This window comes from Protopterus annectens, chromosome 12.part0 (genome assembly GCF_019279795.1).
Source record: "Protopterus annectens isolate FY-2018-M chromosome 12.part0, PAN1.0, whole genome shotgun sequence".
NCBI classification, from domain to species: domain Eukaryota; kingdom Metazoa; phylum Chordata; order Ceratodontiformes; family Protopteridae; genus Protopterus; species Protopterus annectens.
This window is the reverse complement of record NC_056746.1, coordinates 119,687,368-119,702,267: the sequence shown is the minus strand read 5'-3', so window position 1 is coordinate 119,702,267 and position 14,900 is coordinate 119,687,368. Positions and strand designations below refer to the sequence as shown.

General features: G+C 43.9%; 1 protein-coding gene across 1 annotated transcript in view; it reads right to left on the bottom strand.

Moving 5' to 3' along the window:
• Positions 1–14,900, bottom strand: part of NUBP1 (nucleotide binding protein 1) — an 858,175-nt gene that overhangs the window by 298,828 nt on the left and 544,447 nt on the right. The window lies entirely within an intron of this gene.

Sequence of the window (14,900 nt, the reverse complement as noted above, 5' to 3'; positions counted from 1 at the left end):
GATGTGGCCATAGAACTAAGGGAATGAGCCTTAGGAGGTTTATGAAGTGTCAGTCCATTTTCCCTATAGGCAAAAGAAATGCAGTCAGTGAGACATGTGGCTAAAGTCACCTTTAAGACAGATTTACCCAGTTTCACTTCGGAAAAGGAAATAAAACAGCTGATCTCATTTTCTGAAATCTTTCCTTCTGTTGAGACAGAACCAAGATTGCCAATGCATATCTAAAAGGTGCAGCATGTATTCTCTTTTCCTGGAAAAATTTGGAAAGAAAACAGGCAGGTTGATGGACTAATTGATAGCTGTTTCTGAAGGCAACTTGGGTACAAAGGAAGGATTAATGTGAAAAGACACCTTGTCCTTGTGAAAAATTAGATATGGTGGCTTAGAAGAGAGGGCCTGGAGTTCTGATACTTGTCTGGCCAATGTGATCACGACTAGAAAAACAGCTTTCCAAGACAAAAATGTTAAATCCACCTTGCAGCTGGTTCAAATGCAGGTAGAATCAGGGCTTGAAGAAGTATATTTAAATCCCATGGTGGAGTAGGGTCCCTTAATTGGGGGGGGGGGGGGGGTCAGAGTAAAAAGGTACCTCTAAGCAAAGCTTTGCATAATTTAGAAGATGCCACAGGAATGATTATGTCCTACATGAAAATTAGAGATAGCTGCAAGGTGAATATTTCCTGTAGAACAGCAGCAGTGCTGATAAATATGGAAGTAAGAAAAATCTAGAATAGCTGGAATGGGTGCTGAAAAGGGGTCTAAATGTCTCTGGACAGCCCAATGCAAGAATTTTTTTTCCATTTACTCCTATAAAACTTTGTTCATACGTGTTTTCTAGGCTAACAATCACAAGGGCCTTTTTAAGCCGAGTCATGGATCCCAAATCTCTGACATGTTCTGATACCCTTGATATGTGTAAGCAGGGGGTTAGGAGATGAAACATTTACAAACAGGGGCTTGAGAGATGAACTATTTACAGGCTGCCTGTGTCCATTAGAGACACAGGTGCCAAACCAAGGATGAACGTCCTGTTTCTCATCCACTTCTCCAAGTTGCACTTGAATTGGGTTAGGGAGGAACTCTGCTTCACATGGATGGGGAGCCTGTTCCATAGATGGGGTAGTCTCTGGGATACATACCTGTCTCTCCAGCAGGTCCTATTTATATCACAGGCAAGGTTAGTCTTTAGAATGGATAATTCTGGTGCTGTTTGTTTTGTGGATATGCAGTAGGTCCATCAGAGTGAGGTCTAACAATGTCCTGTATGCCAGGCATAGATCTCCCCTCAAAAGCCTGTAGGAGACGGAATACAAGGATAGGGCCTTGAGGTGGTCTGCAAAGGACATTTTACATACACCCTATATTCTTTTAGTGAGGAACCTTGGTGGATGTTCCAATTGTTGGATATGCCTGAGGGGGCATTGTACCCAATGATAGGTCTGATGAATGCTGAATACAGTGAAACAATTACTTCCTTGGACTTAGATGCCATACCTTTGTTTATACATTGCGCAACATAGAATGATTTCCTCACCACTGTAGACACGTGATGGTCAAAGGCTAGATTGCTATCTTTGTGTGTCCCCAAGTCCCTGACTACAGGTTCAACTCTAATGGGTATGTTATTAATATGATAGTTACCATGGGTGGATGAACTCCCAAAGGATACTACTGTGCATTTCTTGGCATTTAGATTTAGTCATTGGCTCTGACACCAATTGTTTGTCGGTGTCAGACCCTCCTGGCGAACATTTGTGTCAGTGTGGGATTCAATAACAACTCCTAATTTACAATCATTTGCAAATTTAGTCAGCCAGAGACCACTGACATTGGCTTTGACGTCAGAGAAGTAAATGCCAAATAGGAGCGGCCCAAGGACTGAGCCCTGAGGGAATCCTGTTGTGACTGGCCTCTTTGTAGAGGTGGACACCCCAATTCTAACTTCCTGGGTCCTGTCTGTGAGCCAGTTGGTTATCCACCAGGTGACATACGAATTTGTACCTAACCTCTTGAATTTGTCGACAATGCCAGAGTGGGATATTGTGTCAAATGCCTTGGCCAGGTCAATGTAGGCAGTGTGAAGCATTTTTCCCTTATTCATTGCTTTATGTACCTTCTCAGAGAAGCCCACCAGGTAGAGTAGGCATGATATGCCCTTGACGAAGAGGTTTACTATATCTCTGATGATCATTTCCATGATGATTCTTTCCACGGCTTTACATATAAAACTAGGGAGACTTATGGGTCTGTAGTTTCCAGGATCTGTAGATGGCCCACCTTTGTGCAGAGGGACAACTGTTGCTGTTCTCCACTCATGAGACATAAAGCCTGTTTGGAGGCTACACTTAAATAGTAATTCCAGATGCTCAGATAGGTCATGTTTCATGCTATTTAGAAGGCATCCTGAGATACTGTCTTGTCCCAATGATGCAGTGTTCATGGTCTTAGAGACAGCATTAAAGGACCTGTTCCCATTTCCTGAGGGAAGGCTGAGGGTGAGAGAAGGGTAAAGGTGGAGCTGAATTTATCAGCCAGGAGGTTTGCTATATCTTCTGCCTCATTATAGGTGGCTCCATTTACAATGAGCTCAGCACATAACTGTGTATTGCCGTTGAGGCTGCAGACATAGCTAAAGAATGCTTTGTGGTTGTCCTTGGCCTGGGAGGTCAAACTTACCTCAAACTTGGCTTTGGGAGACGTTATTTGTCCTCTACGTTTTTTGTTTAGTTTGATGCAAGTGCTTTTATCTTGCTGGGTGCTGCACTTCCTAATTTTTGCCATGATTTTCTTCCTTCTGTTATACAGCCGATTGATTTTGTGATCCCACCAGAGTGGTTTGTTTTTTGAGTTAGTTCTGTACTTCTTCCTGGTGGGCACAGCTGCTTCTGTGCAGCTATTAACATGCTTGTACAGAGATTCTGTGAACAGCTCTGCATAGGCAGCAGTGTTCTCAGGGAATATGACAGCTTGAAATTTGCCAGATTATCACTTAAGAGCAGGAGGTTAGCCTTACAGTAGTTCATTAATATTCCATATTTAGCTGGGGATCCAGGTTTTATTTTTACTTCAAAGGAGACCATTTTGTGGTCTGACCTTACCAGGGGAAGACATTACAGTAGGAGCTGTGCAGCACTCCTATATTAGTGAGGATGAGATACAGTATGGTTGCACCCCTGGCTGGTGTACTGACTATCTGGTCCATGGAGTTTCTGAATAAAAAATCCAGGAATCTCTGCCAGTATGTTTGGTGTCGTATAGGATTTCCAGTTAATAGTGGGGTAATTGAAGTCACCCACGAATATGGTTTGGTTTTGATGGGTAGTGTTTCTAATAAGATTAAATACATGGTATGGGTTTCCTGGGCCATACAAGGGGGCTTACAGCTTGCAAGCAAGAGTGGTATTGGATTTTGCCTACAGTGATTTGAGCATGGAGCTGTCAAGTGCATTATCCTGTTTGACCAGCCTTGAAGTATATTTATTTTTAATGTAAATAGAGACACCTCCACTTTTAGTCCTGCATGTGAAGTAGCTACTGACCTGAAAAAGAACATAATCAGTGGAAGCACGACCTTTGTGCAAGGGAATAACGGTGGCCATTTTCCATTCAGCTGGGACGAAGCCGGTGCTTAGGCTATGACTGAAAAGAGTACTCAATGGTATTGCTAATTCTTGTTGGAGCCCATGTAGGATGCAACCCGGGATGTTATCAGGTTCAATAGATGCTGTGTTTTTGGCCTTTGAGGGAGCGTTTACGACCTGCTCTTTAGAGATACAAGGTAGGGATATCATGGGGTATCGTGTGGTGGGGACAGGGAAGTGAAGTTTTCACAGAACCTGTCGGACAACAGGTTAGCTATATCCACAGGCTCAGCACACGAGGTCTCATCAACTACCAGTTCAGCACAAATCTGTCCCTTTCCTTTTTGGTTACAGATGTAACTAAATAACGCCTTATGGATGTCCTTAACTGAGGAAGCTAATTTGGAATCGTAGTTTGTTTGATTAAGCTGCGGCAGGAGCGTTTCCAGTTTAGGGCTTGCTCCCTCTTACTCTTAGACAGCAATTTCTTCCTCTTATTGTAAAGCCTGTTAATGGCAGTTGTCCACCAGGCAGGTTTGCTCTTTCTTGAGGAGCTTGTTTTGGTCCTATCAGGTACAGCCGAGTCAATGCAGTTAAACAGGTGCTTGTATAAAGCATGGGTGTAGAACTCTGCACAGCTGCCAGTTCCATCTGAGGGGGGAGGTGCAGTGAAGCTATTTATACCATCCCGTAAGGGAATAAAGTACAGTTGTGTATACTTACCATAAATGTAGATGTTCAACTGCATTCACTGTTGCAGTCATCACATTTGGGTTATCTGCTTGCAGGTAGCCCTCAGCCGGCCTGAATACCAGAGTCTTTGGATTTCTGCGTCCGATGCTGTCTCTTCTTCCATGATGTCAGGTCATCAGGGGTATAAAACATGCATCTGATGCCATTACATCAGTTTTTCTTGCCCCAGATGTCAGGTGCCCCTACAATGGGAAGCAATTATATGGTATGGTACACCCCCATCAAAAAGCAAATACACCAGAAAAAATAAATATACCAAACAAGAAGGAAAGGTAGAGCCAAGAAAAGTCAGTGGGCTGGAGGGAGGTTAACCATGACTGCAACAGTGAATACACTCGAACATCTACATTTTTGGTAAGTGTACACAACTGTACTATGTTCTTCATGTTTCACTGTTGCAGTCATCACATTTGGGTTGATTCCCAAAGCTATGGAAGGGAGGAGGAAGTTAGAGAGCATTAGGACCAGCTATTAAGCCCTGCAAGACTGCAGTGGCAAAACCAGCTCTGGATTTAGAAAAAATAGGCATGTGGTAATGCTTGGTGAAGGTATGTACAGAGCTCCAGGTAGCAGCTTCAAGAATGTCCCTGGTAGGGACTCCTCTGTGAAAGGCTGCAGAGGTAGATGCAGCCCTGGTGGAATGTGATCTTATCCCCTGTGGGGTAGGTTTTCCATGGTGCTTGTAGCAGAAATGAATGCAATAGACTATCCATTTGGAAATGGTTTGCTTTGAAATGGCCTTCTCCTTTGCCCCTTCAGCAAAGCCAACTAGCAGCTGTTCAGATTTTCTGAGGCTTAGTCCTGTCCAAATAAAATCCAAGTTGTCTGTGCACGTCCAGAGAGTGCAGTATTCGTTCTCCTTTGTTTTGTGGATTAGGGAAAAAAGTAGGCAAATGAATGGACTGATTTAGGGCCACACTAAACACCACCTTGGGCATAAAGGAAGGACTGGTCCTGAGGGGAAACCCTGTCTGCATGGAAGATAATGAAGGGCTCCACTGCCATGAGGGCCGGTAATTCAGACAATCTTCTTGTTGAAGTGATGGTTAGAAGGAAGGCTGTTTTCCAAGAAAGGAATTTCAACTCTGCTGTTGCAGCTGGCTCAAAGTTGGGGGGGGGGGTGAGCTTTTCCAATACAAAGTTAAGGTCCAAGGCTGGAGTGGGAGCTCTCCTTGGGGGGGGGGGTATTACATTGTTGGCCCCTCTAAGGAATTGCTTTAACAGGGGGTGAGAGAAGAGGGGTGGCTCAGTATTATAATGTGTTGAAATGGCAGAGGCATGAATTTTAATTGACGAGAAGGGTAGGCCCTTGTGGAGCACTTCTGTTAAGTACTGTAGAATATAAGGTAAGCTGGGCACCGTTGTGTCCATCCCCTGAGTCTGGCTCCAGGAACAGTATCTTTTCCACTTTTCAACATAGGATTTTCTAGTACTAGGCCTCCTTGCCACCAGAATGACATCCAGCACCTGCTTACTGAGGGATGCTAGTGGAGCGCTTATGGAATTAGCCAGGCTGCAAGGTTCAGGGTTTGAAGCTAAGGGTGCAGAATCTGGCCCGCCTGCTGGGATAGCAGGGAAGAGGTCTGAGGCAGGTGCCATGGTTGCAGCAGTGTCATACTGCACAAGAGGAGGTTACTAGTGCTGGCGTGGCCAGTCTGGTGCAATCAGTATTGCCCTTGGCCTGTCCTGTTTGATCTTTAGTAGAACCTTCAAGAGGAGAGGCAGAGGGGGAAAGGCATAAACCGAGAGGCTTTCCCAGGTAAAGGGTAGGGCATCCACTTTCCAAGCTTGGCTGTGGGGAGTTCTTGTGCAGAATTTGTCCAATTGGTAGTTCTGAGGGGAGGCAAACAGGTCTACCTCTGGAGTCCCACACTTGTTCCTCAAGAGGTTGAATATTTTGGTTTCTAGTTTCCATTCCTGTGGGTCCATGAGATTTCTGCTTAAGTCGTCTGCCAGTGAATTTAGTTTGCCTGGCAGGAATTGGGCTTGTAGGTGTACTTGGTAGCTCAAGGCTGTGTTCCACAGAGCCATGGCTAGTCTGCAGTGAGGGTACGAGTGGGTTTCCCCCTGCTTGTTTATGTACCACATAACTGTGGTGTTGTCTGTCTTTACCAATAGTTGTCCTGGAAGAATACGGTCTTTGAAGGCTGACAGAGCATTCTGTACAGCTAACATTTCTTTTTGATTGATAAGCAGGTGCATCTATCTCGGGTTCCGTTTGCCCTGAATGCACTGCCCTGCCATGCGAGCCCCCCATGCATAGTCTGATGAGTCTGTTGTTAGGGTTTGGGCGGCAGGGGGTAGAGTGAAAGGGAGTTCCTTGTTGTGGTGGCAGGCCTCTGCCCACCAAAGGAACTCTGTCTTCAAACAAGGAATGATAGAAATCATTGTTTCCAGGTCCTGAGAATGTTGACACCATAGGCTTTTTAGAGACCATTGGAATTGCCTCATATGCAGTCTTGCATATGGAATTAGTAGAAAGCAAGAGGCCATGAACCCCAGGGCTTGCAGTATTTTCCTTGCAGATAGCTGGGGTTTTGTGGCCAATAGTTTGAAGTAGGTTGTCAAATCAACTTGTTTCACTGGAGTGAGGAATGCCATCTGGGAAGTTGTGTTCAAGCTTGCTCCCAGGAATACAATCTATTGGCAGGGTACTAGGTGAGATTTCTTTTCATTGATGGTGTACCCCAGTGAAGTTAGAAGTTTCTTTACGAATGCCAGGTGTTGTAATAACAAGTCCTGGCTTTCTGCCTGAATCAGACAATTGTCCAAGTATGGGTAAATTTGAATATTTCTCTGCCTGCAAAATGCAATGGCTGGAGCTAGCCACTTTGTGAATACCCTGGGCGCAGTAGATAAGCCAAAGGGAAGTGCAGAGAACTGATGGTGCATGGACCCCGCCCTGAAACATAGGTATTTCCTGCAAGATTCCCTTATTGGGATGTGCAGGTAAGCTTCCTTTAAGTCTAAGGTTGCCAGCCAAGCATCCTTGGCTAGCATAGGAAGAAGCTGTTGAAGAGTTAACATTTTGAATTTTGGAACTACCAGATAGGTGTTGAGAATAGAGAGATCCAGGATTGGATGCCAGGAGTTGTCTTTTCTGAGTACCAGAAAAATTCTTGCATAAAAACCTTGTCCCCTTTGTTCTACTGGGACAGGTTGAATAGCCCTGATACTGAGAAGAGAGAGAACCTGCTGTTGGGCCTCCGCCCATTGATTTGGGGGTAGGTCTGGCCAACCATTTGGGGTTGGTAGTGTGTGGAAGTGGAATCTGTATCCTTGGGAAACTATGTTCAAAACCCATTTGTCCTGGGTAATTAGTTCCCAGTCTTTTGCATGCAGTGCGAGCTTTCCTCCTAAGGGAGGTAGTTGAGTGGGCATGGAAGGGTTAAGGTTAAGTCACTGTACCATTTTTCCATAGAGGGGTGGCTAACTACTTCCTGTGTCGGACGTGGGAGCCTCTCACTGCTTAGGTCTGTGAATAGCCTGAGACTGTTAGCCTAGGTGGTCTGCTGTTCCTGGGTTTGGACTGAGAAGGCCTGGAAGGGACTGGAAAGGACCAGTTCTTTGAAGGCCAATGCCTACTGAATCTGGGAGGCTGTACTTGTAGGAAATCTTTAACAGTTTGCATAGATTTAGCTTTTTCCTCCATCCTCTTGAGAACTTCTTCTGCTTTGTTGTCAAAAAGGCAGTCTTGGTTTAAGGGAGAATCCAGTAATTTAGCTTTAACATGATCTGGCAAGTTTTGTCCCTTAAGCCAAGCATGTCTTCTAAGTATAGACCCAGTGTCAGCAGCCCTGCAAGATGCTTCTAAAGCGACAAAACTACATTGCAAAGTATGTTTATCAACTTGTTCTGCGGAATGTATTAAAATCTTGCAATTCTTTGTGTTCGGCATAGTCCGGAATCAACATCATTTTCTGTTTAAATAGTTCCATAATATGCTGCTGATACGTTAACATAGGAAACTGGCAATTTAAAGCCCTAATTGTCAAAGTAGCAGAAGTGTATACCTTCTTACCCCACCTGTCTACGGCTCTAGAATCTCTATCAGAAGAGGTAGGATTTTTGGCAGCAGTAGCCTTAATGCCTTTTGTTCCTTGGGAAATTGTCTCTGGATCCGCAGAAGGACTCTTGAAGAGGAACTTGCGAGAGTCAGATGCTCTGTAGTACCTGTCAGGTTTTCTGGGAGCTGGAGGTAAAGTGTCTGGGGTAAGGCTAGATTCTACAATGTCCAGAACAGGAGGGATAATTAAAGGCCTTTGTTGAGGCAGGAGTAAGAATTCCCCAAGTCTCTTTGGACTCAGAGTAATCCCGGCTTTCCCAGCGGAAATGCTCCCTAAGAGTATGCAAGGTTTCACTGAAAGAAAGATCTTCTGGAGGCGAGGCAGAGGGAATGGAATCCTCTGCATCAGAATCCTCATAAGTAGATAAGGGCAAATCCTGGTAATCAGGAGTGGAAATATCAGATTCCTGATCAGAAGAATCAGAAAGAAATTCAAGAAATTCAGTTCTAGGTCTCTTAGAGGGGGAAGGCTGGCTTCCCCTAATTAAGGTAATAAGGTCTTCAGCCATTCTAAGCATTTGTTTTTGAGGCCTATGAGCCTAAGCATGCAGTTTGGTCATCGGTTTTCTAGGCGTAGTGTGAGTTTTTGGCCTGAGGGATTCAGAACTTCTTGATGGAAACAATGGTGTTGGCTTAATATGAATGCCTGTAGGCCAGAATACACCCTTAGAAGATGGTGCCTGCACAGCGGCTTTGGACCCATCCAAGGTAGAGACATCCACAGATTCCACAGTCGAAGAAGCATCTCGCGGCATATCAAACTCCGAATGGGTCTCAGTAGAGGCCTGCAAATCTGAAATAGCAGGTATCAGGGGCTGCGAAAGCACCTGAGTACCGGCAGACTAGCGACTAGCTTAACAGAAGTGTGTTTGGCAGTTTTGGACCTATGCGGTCTGTCTTTATTCCTTACATTTTTTCGGAAGATCGGTAGTCAGATGGCTTAACAAAGCCATTTCGGAGTACCGAGATGGAGTACGAAAGTAATTAGCTGCAAAAATAACCCAACGATGAATAGTTCGGGAGTTGAACAAGGCACAAAACCGACAGCGTGGGACGTCATGGTCTGGGCCTAAACAGGGGATGCAGTAAGAATGAAAATCTCTGAGATATTGGCTTTCCACAGGCAAGACAATTGTTAAACTTTTACTGACATTGGTTGGAACAAGAAAAAGGATCCCCAATGGGGTACTTATCTTTTTGAAGACTTCGGGTCTGAAACACGAAAACGAAAATTTCAGGAGTCGGACGACCAGCACTTGCGAACTGCTTCTGCTTCGGGCAGCGCATAGCAAGAAAGACTGATGTAATGGCCTTGGCTGCATGTTTTATACCCCTGATGACCTGACGTCATGGAAGAATAGGCAGCATCCGATGCAGAAATCCGAAGACTCTGGTATTCAGGCCGGCTGAGGGCTACCCGCAGGCAGATAACCCAAATGTGATGATTGCAATAGTGAAACACGAAGAACATTTCTATATTCCACCCTTTCCAATAGGTTACTTAATATGACGGGTTTAGTATAGGGTGCCTTCATTCTGCCTGGAATTGTCATACTGTGGTGGGAATAACAGAACAAAATAGCAAGAGACAGCCATCTGGATCTAGTCTGCTTTGACATGGGTTGCCCTTTATTTATCCCCTCACAGGAAATAAGCAGCTGTTCAGCTTTCCTAATTAACTTAGTTCTGTCAAGGTAATACCAGAGTTGCCTATGCACATTCAAAATATGAAGAATCTTTTCTCCTTGCTTTTTAGGTTGACGAAAACTACAGGCAGATTGATGGCTTGATTCAAAGTAGACTCTAAAAACACGTTTGGTACAAATAAGGGATTTGCTCTTAAAGTAACCCTATCCCTCTGAAAAACCAAATAAGGTTCACCCACCATAAGAGCTTGCAACTCAGATACTCTTCTTGCAGATATTGGTGCAGTGAGCACTACAGTCTTCCAAGTAATGAACTATAAATCAGCCTGAAGAGCTGGCTCAAAGGAAGGCAGTTAACTTCCAACACAAAGGTAAGACCCCCAGGAAGGAGTTACTTGTTTCCTAGGTGGTCTTAAATGCAAAACCCCTTTCAAGAATAGCTTTACTAAAGTCTTAAAGTGAGAATACATGGACATACAAGCTGAAATGGCCGGGATGTAAAGCTTGACAGAGGTGTAACAGAGGACAGTAATTCAAACAAATGCTAAAGAACCTTGACTGGGCCGTGTTTGTTAGTGGTGCACCAAACAGTATATATTTTCCATTTAGCAACATAAGATTTCCGAGTAGCCAGCTTTCTTGTCTACTTTACTACCTGCTGCTTGTCCTTAGATGAAAGATGCCCAAAAGGTATCAACCCTGAACCACCAGGGAACCAGCAGTTGTCGTTTCCGACCAGGGGTTATCAATCCCCCCCCCCCCATCCTGTGTGAATAGATCCAATCTGTGAGGAAGCTTGAGGTAATTGCCCATGGTGAATTCCATGAGAAGGAAGAGCCACAGTTGCCTGAGCCAGAAGAGAGTCACCACAATGATCTTTGAACAGTCCTTCTCAATCGTCAGAATGACCTTGGATATCAGTGAAAATGGTGGAAAAGCACAGAGGAACATTCAGGTCCGAGGGAATGAAAAAGCATCCGTTTTCCATGCCTACTTGCAAGTAATTCTGAAACAGAATTTGTTGAGTTGTCTGTTTTGAAATGAGGCAAATAGATCTACTTCAGGTGTTCCCCACAAATTGATCAATTCCTGAAAGACTCTCCATTTAATTTCCATTCATAAGGGTCTGTCCTGGTCATGCTCAGTTTGTCTGACACTAAATTTTCTTTGATGGTATGTAAGAAGTTTGGAGGGCCAAAGAGTGTTTAGAGTGACCTGACAAGCTACCATAGCCAGCTTGCTTAGAGGGTACAATCTGGTGCTATCCTGTTTACAACAGCTATAGCCTCTTCTGGTGCCTTTTTCAAAGGCCTGGACACTTACTCCATTCTGGAAGCAGCCACTTGATCCTCTGTGCACACCTTCACCAGACACTACAAACTGGACCAGATTTCCAGAGGCAGGGCAGGTTTTGCCAGAGCTATCTTGCATGGATTCCTAGAGTCCTCTACCAGGCCACCCTACAACCTATAGTGAGCTTTGGTATTCACCCAGTAGTAGAATACTGCAACACTGGAATAGGAGGACAGAAAAATTGTGTAAAATCTTACCATAACCATAGATGTCCTCCTCTTCCATGTTGCAGTGTTCTTTCCCTCCCACCACCCCCTTCTTAACCTTGCACTTGCTCTCTCTCTGGCTTCGGGACAGGCTATGTCCTTCAGGCCTGGCTCCGTCTGGGGCTTTATTCTATGTTCTGAGGGCTGGTGCACGTGTGGTTACGGTAAGATTTTGCACAACTTTCCTTTATTCGAGGAATAATGAACATCAGTATGGAATTCCAGCTGTTACATCTCTCTGTGGGAATTGCAGATAGTGTGTATATGTTGTCTCATCTGGGCAATTTGAACACCCCGAAATGAATAAGAAATTTAAATTCTATGCCTGGGGTAATTGTAACTCCGTATATATTATTTATTTAGCTGTGTTCCTGCAAGTCATTTTATGTGGGGAAAAATGAACAGGCGTTTCAAAAACAGAGTCAGGGAGCATTTATATGACATCAAGAAAAATAATTGCACAAATGCATTAGCCAAGCATATTAATATACATGATAGATCACATACATTTAAGGTTTTAATAATAGAGAAAATAGAGTCCAATGAATGTGGGGGTGACATTAAAAATGTCACAGAGGTACAGGAAGCTAAATGGATTATTAGGTTAAAAGCAGATAAGGGGAGGGGGCGCAATGAGGAGGTGTCATGAAGCCTTTTTTAAGGATGAAAAAAACTTGTTAAGTGATGGTAATAGGACCATCAAAGTGTTGTACCTTTAAGGTAATTTTAACTAAATAGATGTTTTAATTGATTGAAAGTAGAGATTGGACATGTACTTTCTGAAATCTCTGACATCATTATTTAAATTGCTTGTAATGGAATTGTTTTAATGTCTGAAGAAGCAGTGTTGTTACAGCATAAGCAGTAACAAACTTTCTAAATAAATTGTTTTATAGTTTTTTCATCACTTTGTCACCTCGTTGTTTTAGTTCACTCATACAGTCGTCTTATCATACGTACTTTTATTTGAGAGAATCATTCATCCTCTGGACCACAATTTTGGATTTAGTGGTAGTTCAGTAGCCTGAACACTAAAGTTGCAAAAGAACAAGTCCTCTTCTCTGACTTGTCACTTATTCATACGAAGGATGATCTCTGAACAGATTTTTATTAGCAACTGGACTAGAAATAGAAACAGCTGCTGTGTCTGACCTGGGATGTGAAAACAAATACTTGTAAGCCTGAGGAACTTTACAGTTCCGCCGAGGACGGCGCAGTGGTGCAGCGGTAGCGCTGTCACCTCACAGCAAGAGGTTTTCTGGTTCGATTCTTGGCTGGGGTGCCTTCTGTGTGGAGTCTGCATGTCCTCCCTGTGTTCATGTGGGTTTCCTCCGGGTGCTCCGGTTTCCTCCCACATTACAAAGACATGCATCTGGAGCCTTTCTCCCCGGGCCTCCGCTGAAAATTGGCTTTGTTCCAAGTCGGACTTTCCCGGTTAACAAATGTTAAATAAATAAATAAAATCTGTCATTTTAGTGACTGCAGGTGGTGTCAGGCATACCGCTCGCAATATTAAAAACATCCTCCAAGGATGGCAACAATGGTGGAAAAGCAGTAGGTACTGGTACATTCATTTGTAACATGTCATAACATATATTGCCTCAAAGATGGAGGAATTTCAACTAGTCTCATTGAAACATATTATTCATTCTAGACACAGTCTCAGGAAGTGAAAATTCCTCTTTCGGAGTTACTGAAGAAACACTTTTCAGAATCAGAATGTGGGATATCAGCAGAAAAAAATCAGAAGATGACACATTCCTGTTCCTAACACACTCCTCTGACAAGACATCCTCAGGATCTGAGGAGACAGACTTATTTTTACCTCAAAAATCCCATTCCTTCTCTAGAGGCTTTAAAGTCTGTAATAAACCTTTAGCCAAAGAAATACACTCTTATCAACAGATGAAATGTCAGAAAAAAAAAATACTTAAGGTTGCGTTTATTCTTTCTAGGGACAACTCTAGAAAGGGACTGACTCAAGGATGCACTCCCCTCCAAATCTCCCATGAATGAAGAAAGTGGCTCCCCCATGCCTGCAAGGGGGCAACTAAACAGTAGCAGAGGATGCAGATAATAAAGGGACTGGACCAGAGGGCTCTGGAGACAGATGTGAGTGGTTTAAGGAATAATTGGCCACTGCAGAGTTGTCCACCAGCAGCTGAGGCACCGAGTTCGCTGTGTAGGTAAGGTCTCTGTCAGCAGCCTGGGAGCATGTGTGGAGAGGGTCAAAGGTTGGACGGATGTTGCATCCTTGGCAGGATATAACCTATACAGCTAAGGCTACTGCAACAGTGATTAATGATGAACATCTGGAATTACAATCCTTGGTATTATGAGACTATGACAGAGTAAAAGGAAGGAAATATATGCTCGGTCTGAGGCTGCGGTACATTGGAGTATTCCCCATATCCTGAGGTAAAGCAACCTAGGAGGTGGTTTATACTGTTAAGTGGAACATGGAAAGACACATTCCCTCCATGTTAGCAGGTAGAGGGGTCTTCCTAGGTTACAGGAAAATCTGATAAAGATATTTCAGACTGATCATGGGAAATTACAGAAAAGGCTTTGATTCTGCAACTCCTTAAGGAAGGCCATCTTGTCATTATAAATGAAACACATCCAGATCCTTACTATCAATTTTATATAGAAATTGGGGGAGATAACATGGCAATGGGAATATTCCTGGCTTACCTGTAACGTTTACAATTTTATGACAGCATGAGGGCATGTCACTTCACCAAACATGCAACATGTCAAACACTGTCCGACAGATGACAAATGCCCTAAAACAAGCCTAATAAAAAAAACATGTTTTTTATAGGGATACGTTTCCCTGCATAATCTGTCTAAGCAACAGAGACCTTCAAAGCGGAAATGCAAGTAACCTCTGTCCCCCAACACAACCCAAATGACACATAGCCCACAGACTCAGTTTGCCACTCAACCACAGCCAATAAGGCAAAACAACATACCCAACACACTAGTCATAGGTGACTATAGTCAGGCACACTGATGTCCCACTCTCCAGACTAAACAAGGAGAAGGTTACTGCCAGCTGCCTGTCGGGTGCCAGGATCTGCCACATAACCCACACACTCAGGTCACTCCACAACAAGTACAAATATGACTCTGTCATTGTCCATGTTTGTGTGAATGACCTGAGACGTACCTCCCTGGACTACATGAAAAGAGACATGGAAGAGCTCTCCAATCTTGTAGCCCAGGCAGGTATGAGCCTAGCCCTGAGTAGCATTCTGCCATCGCCCCGAATGATTCCGCAGTACAAGGACAA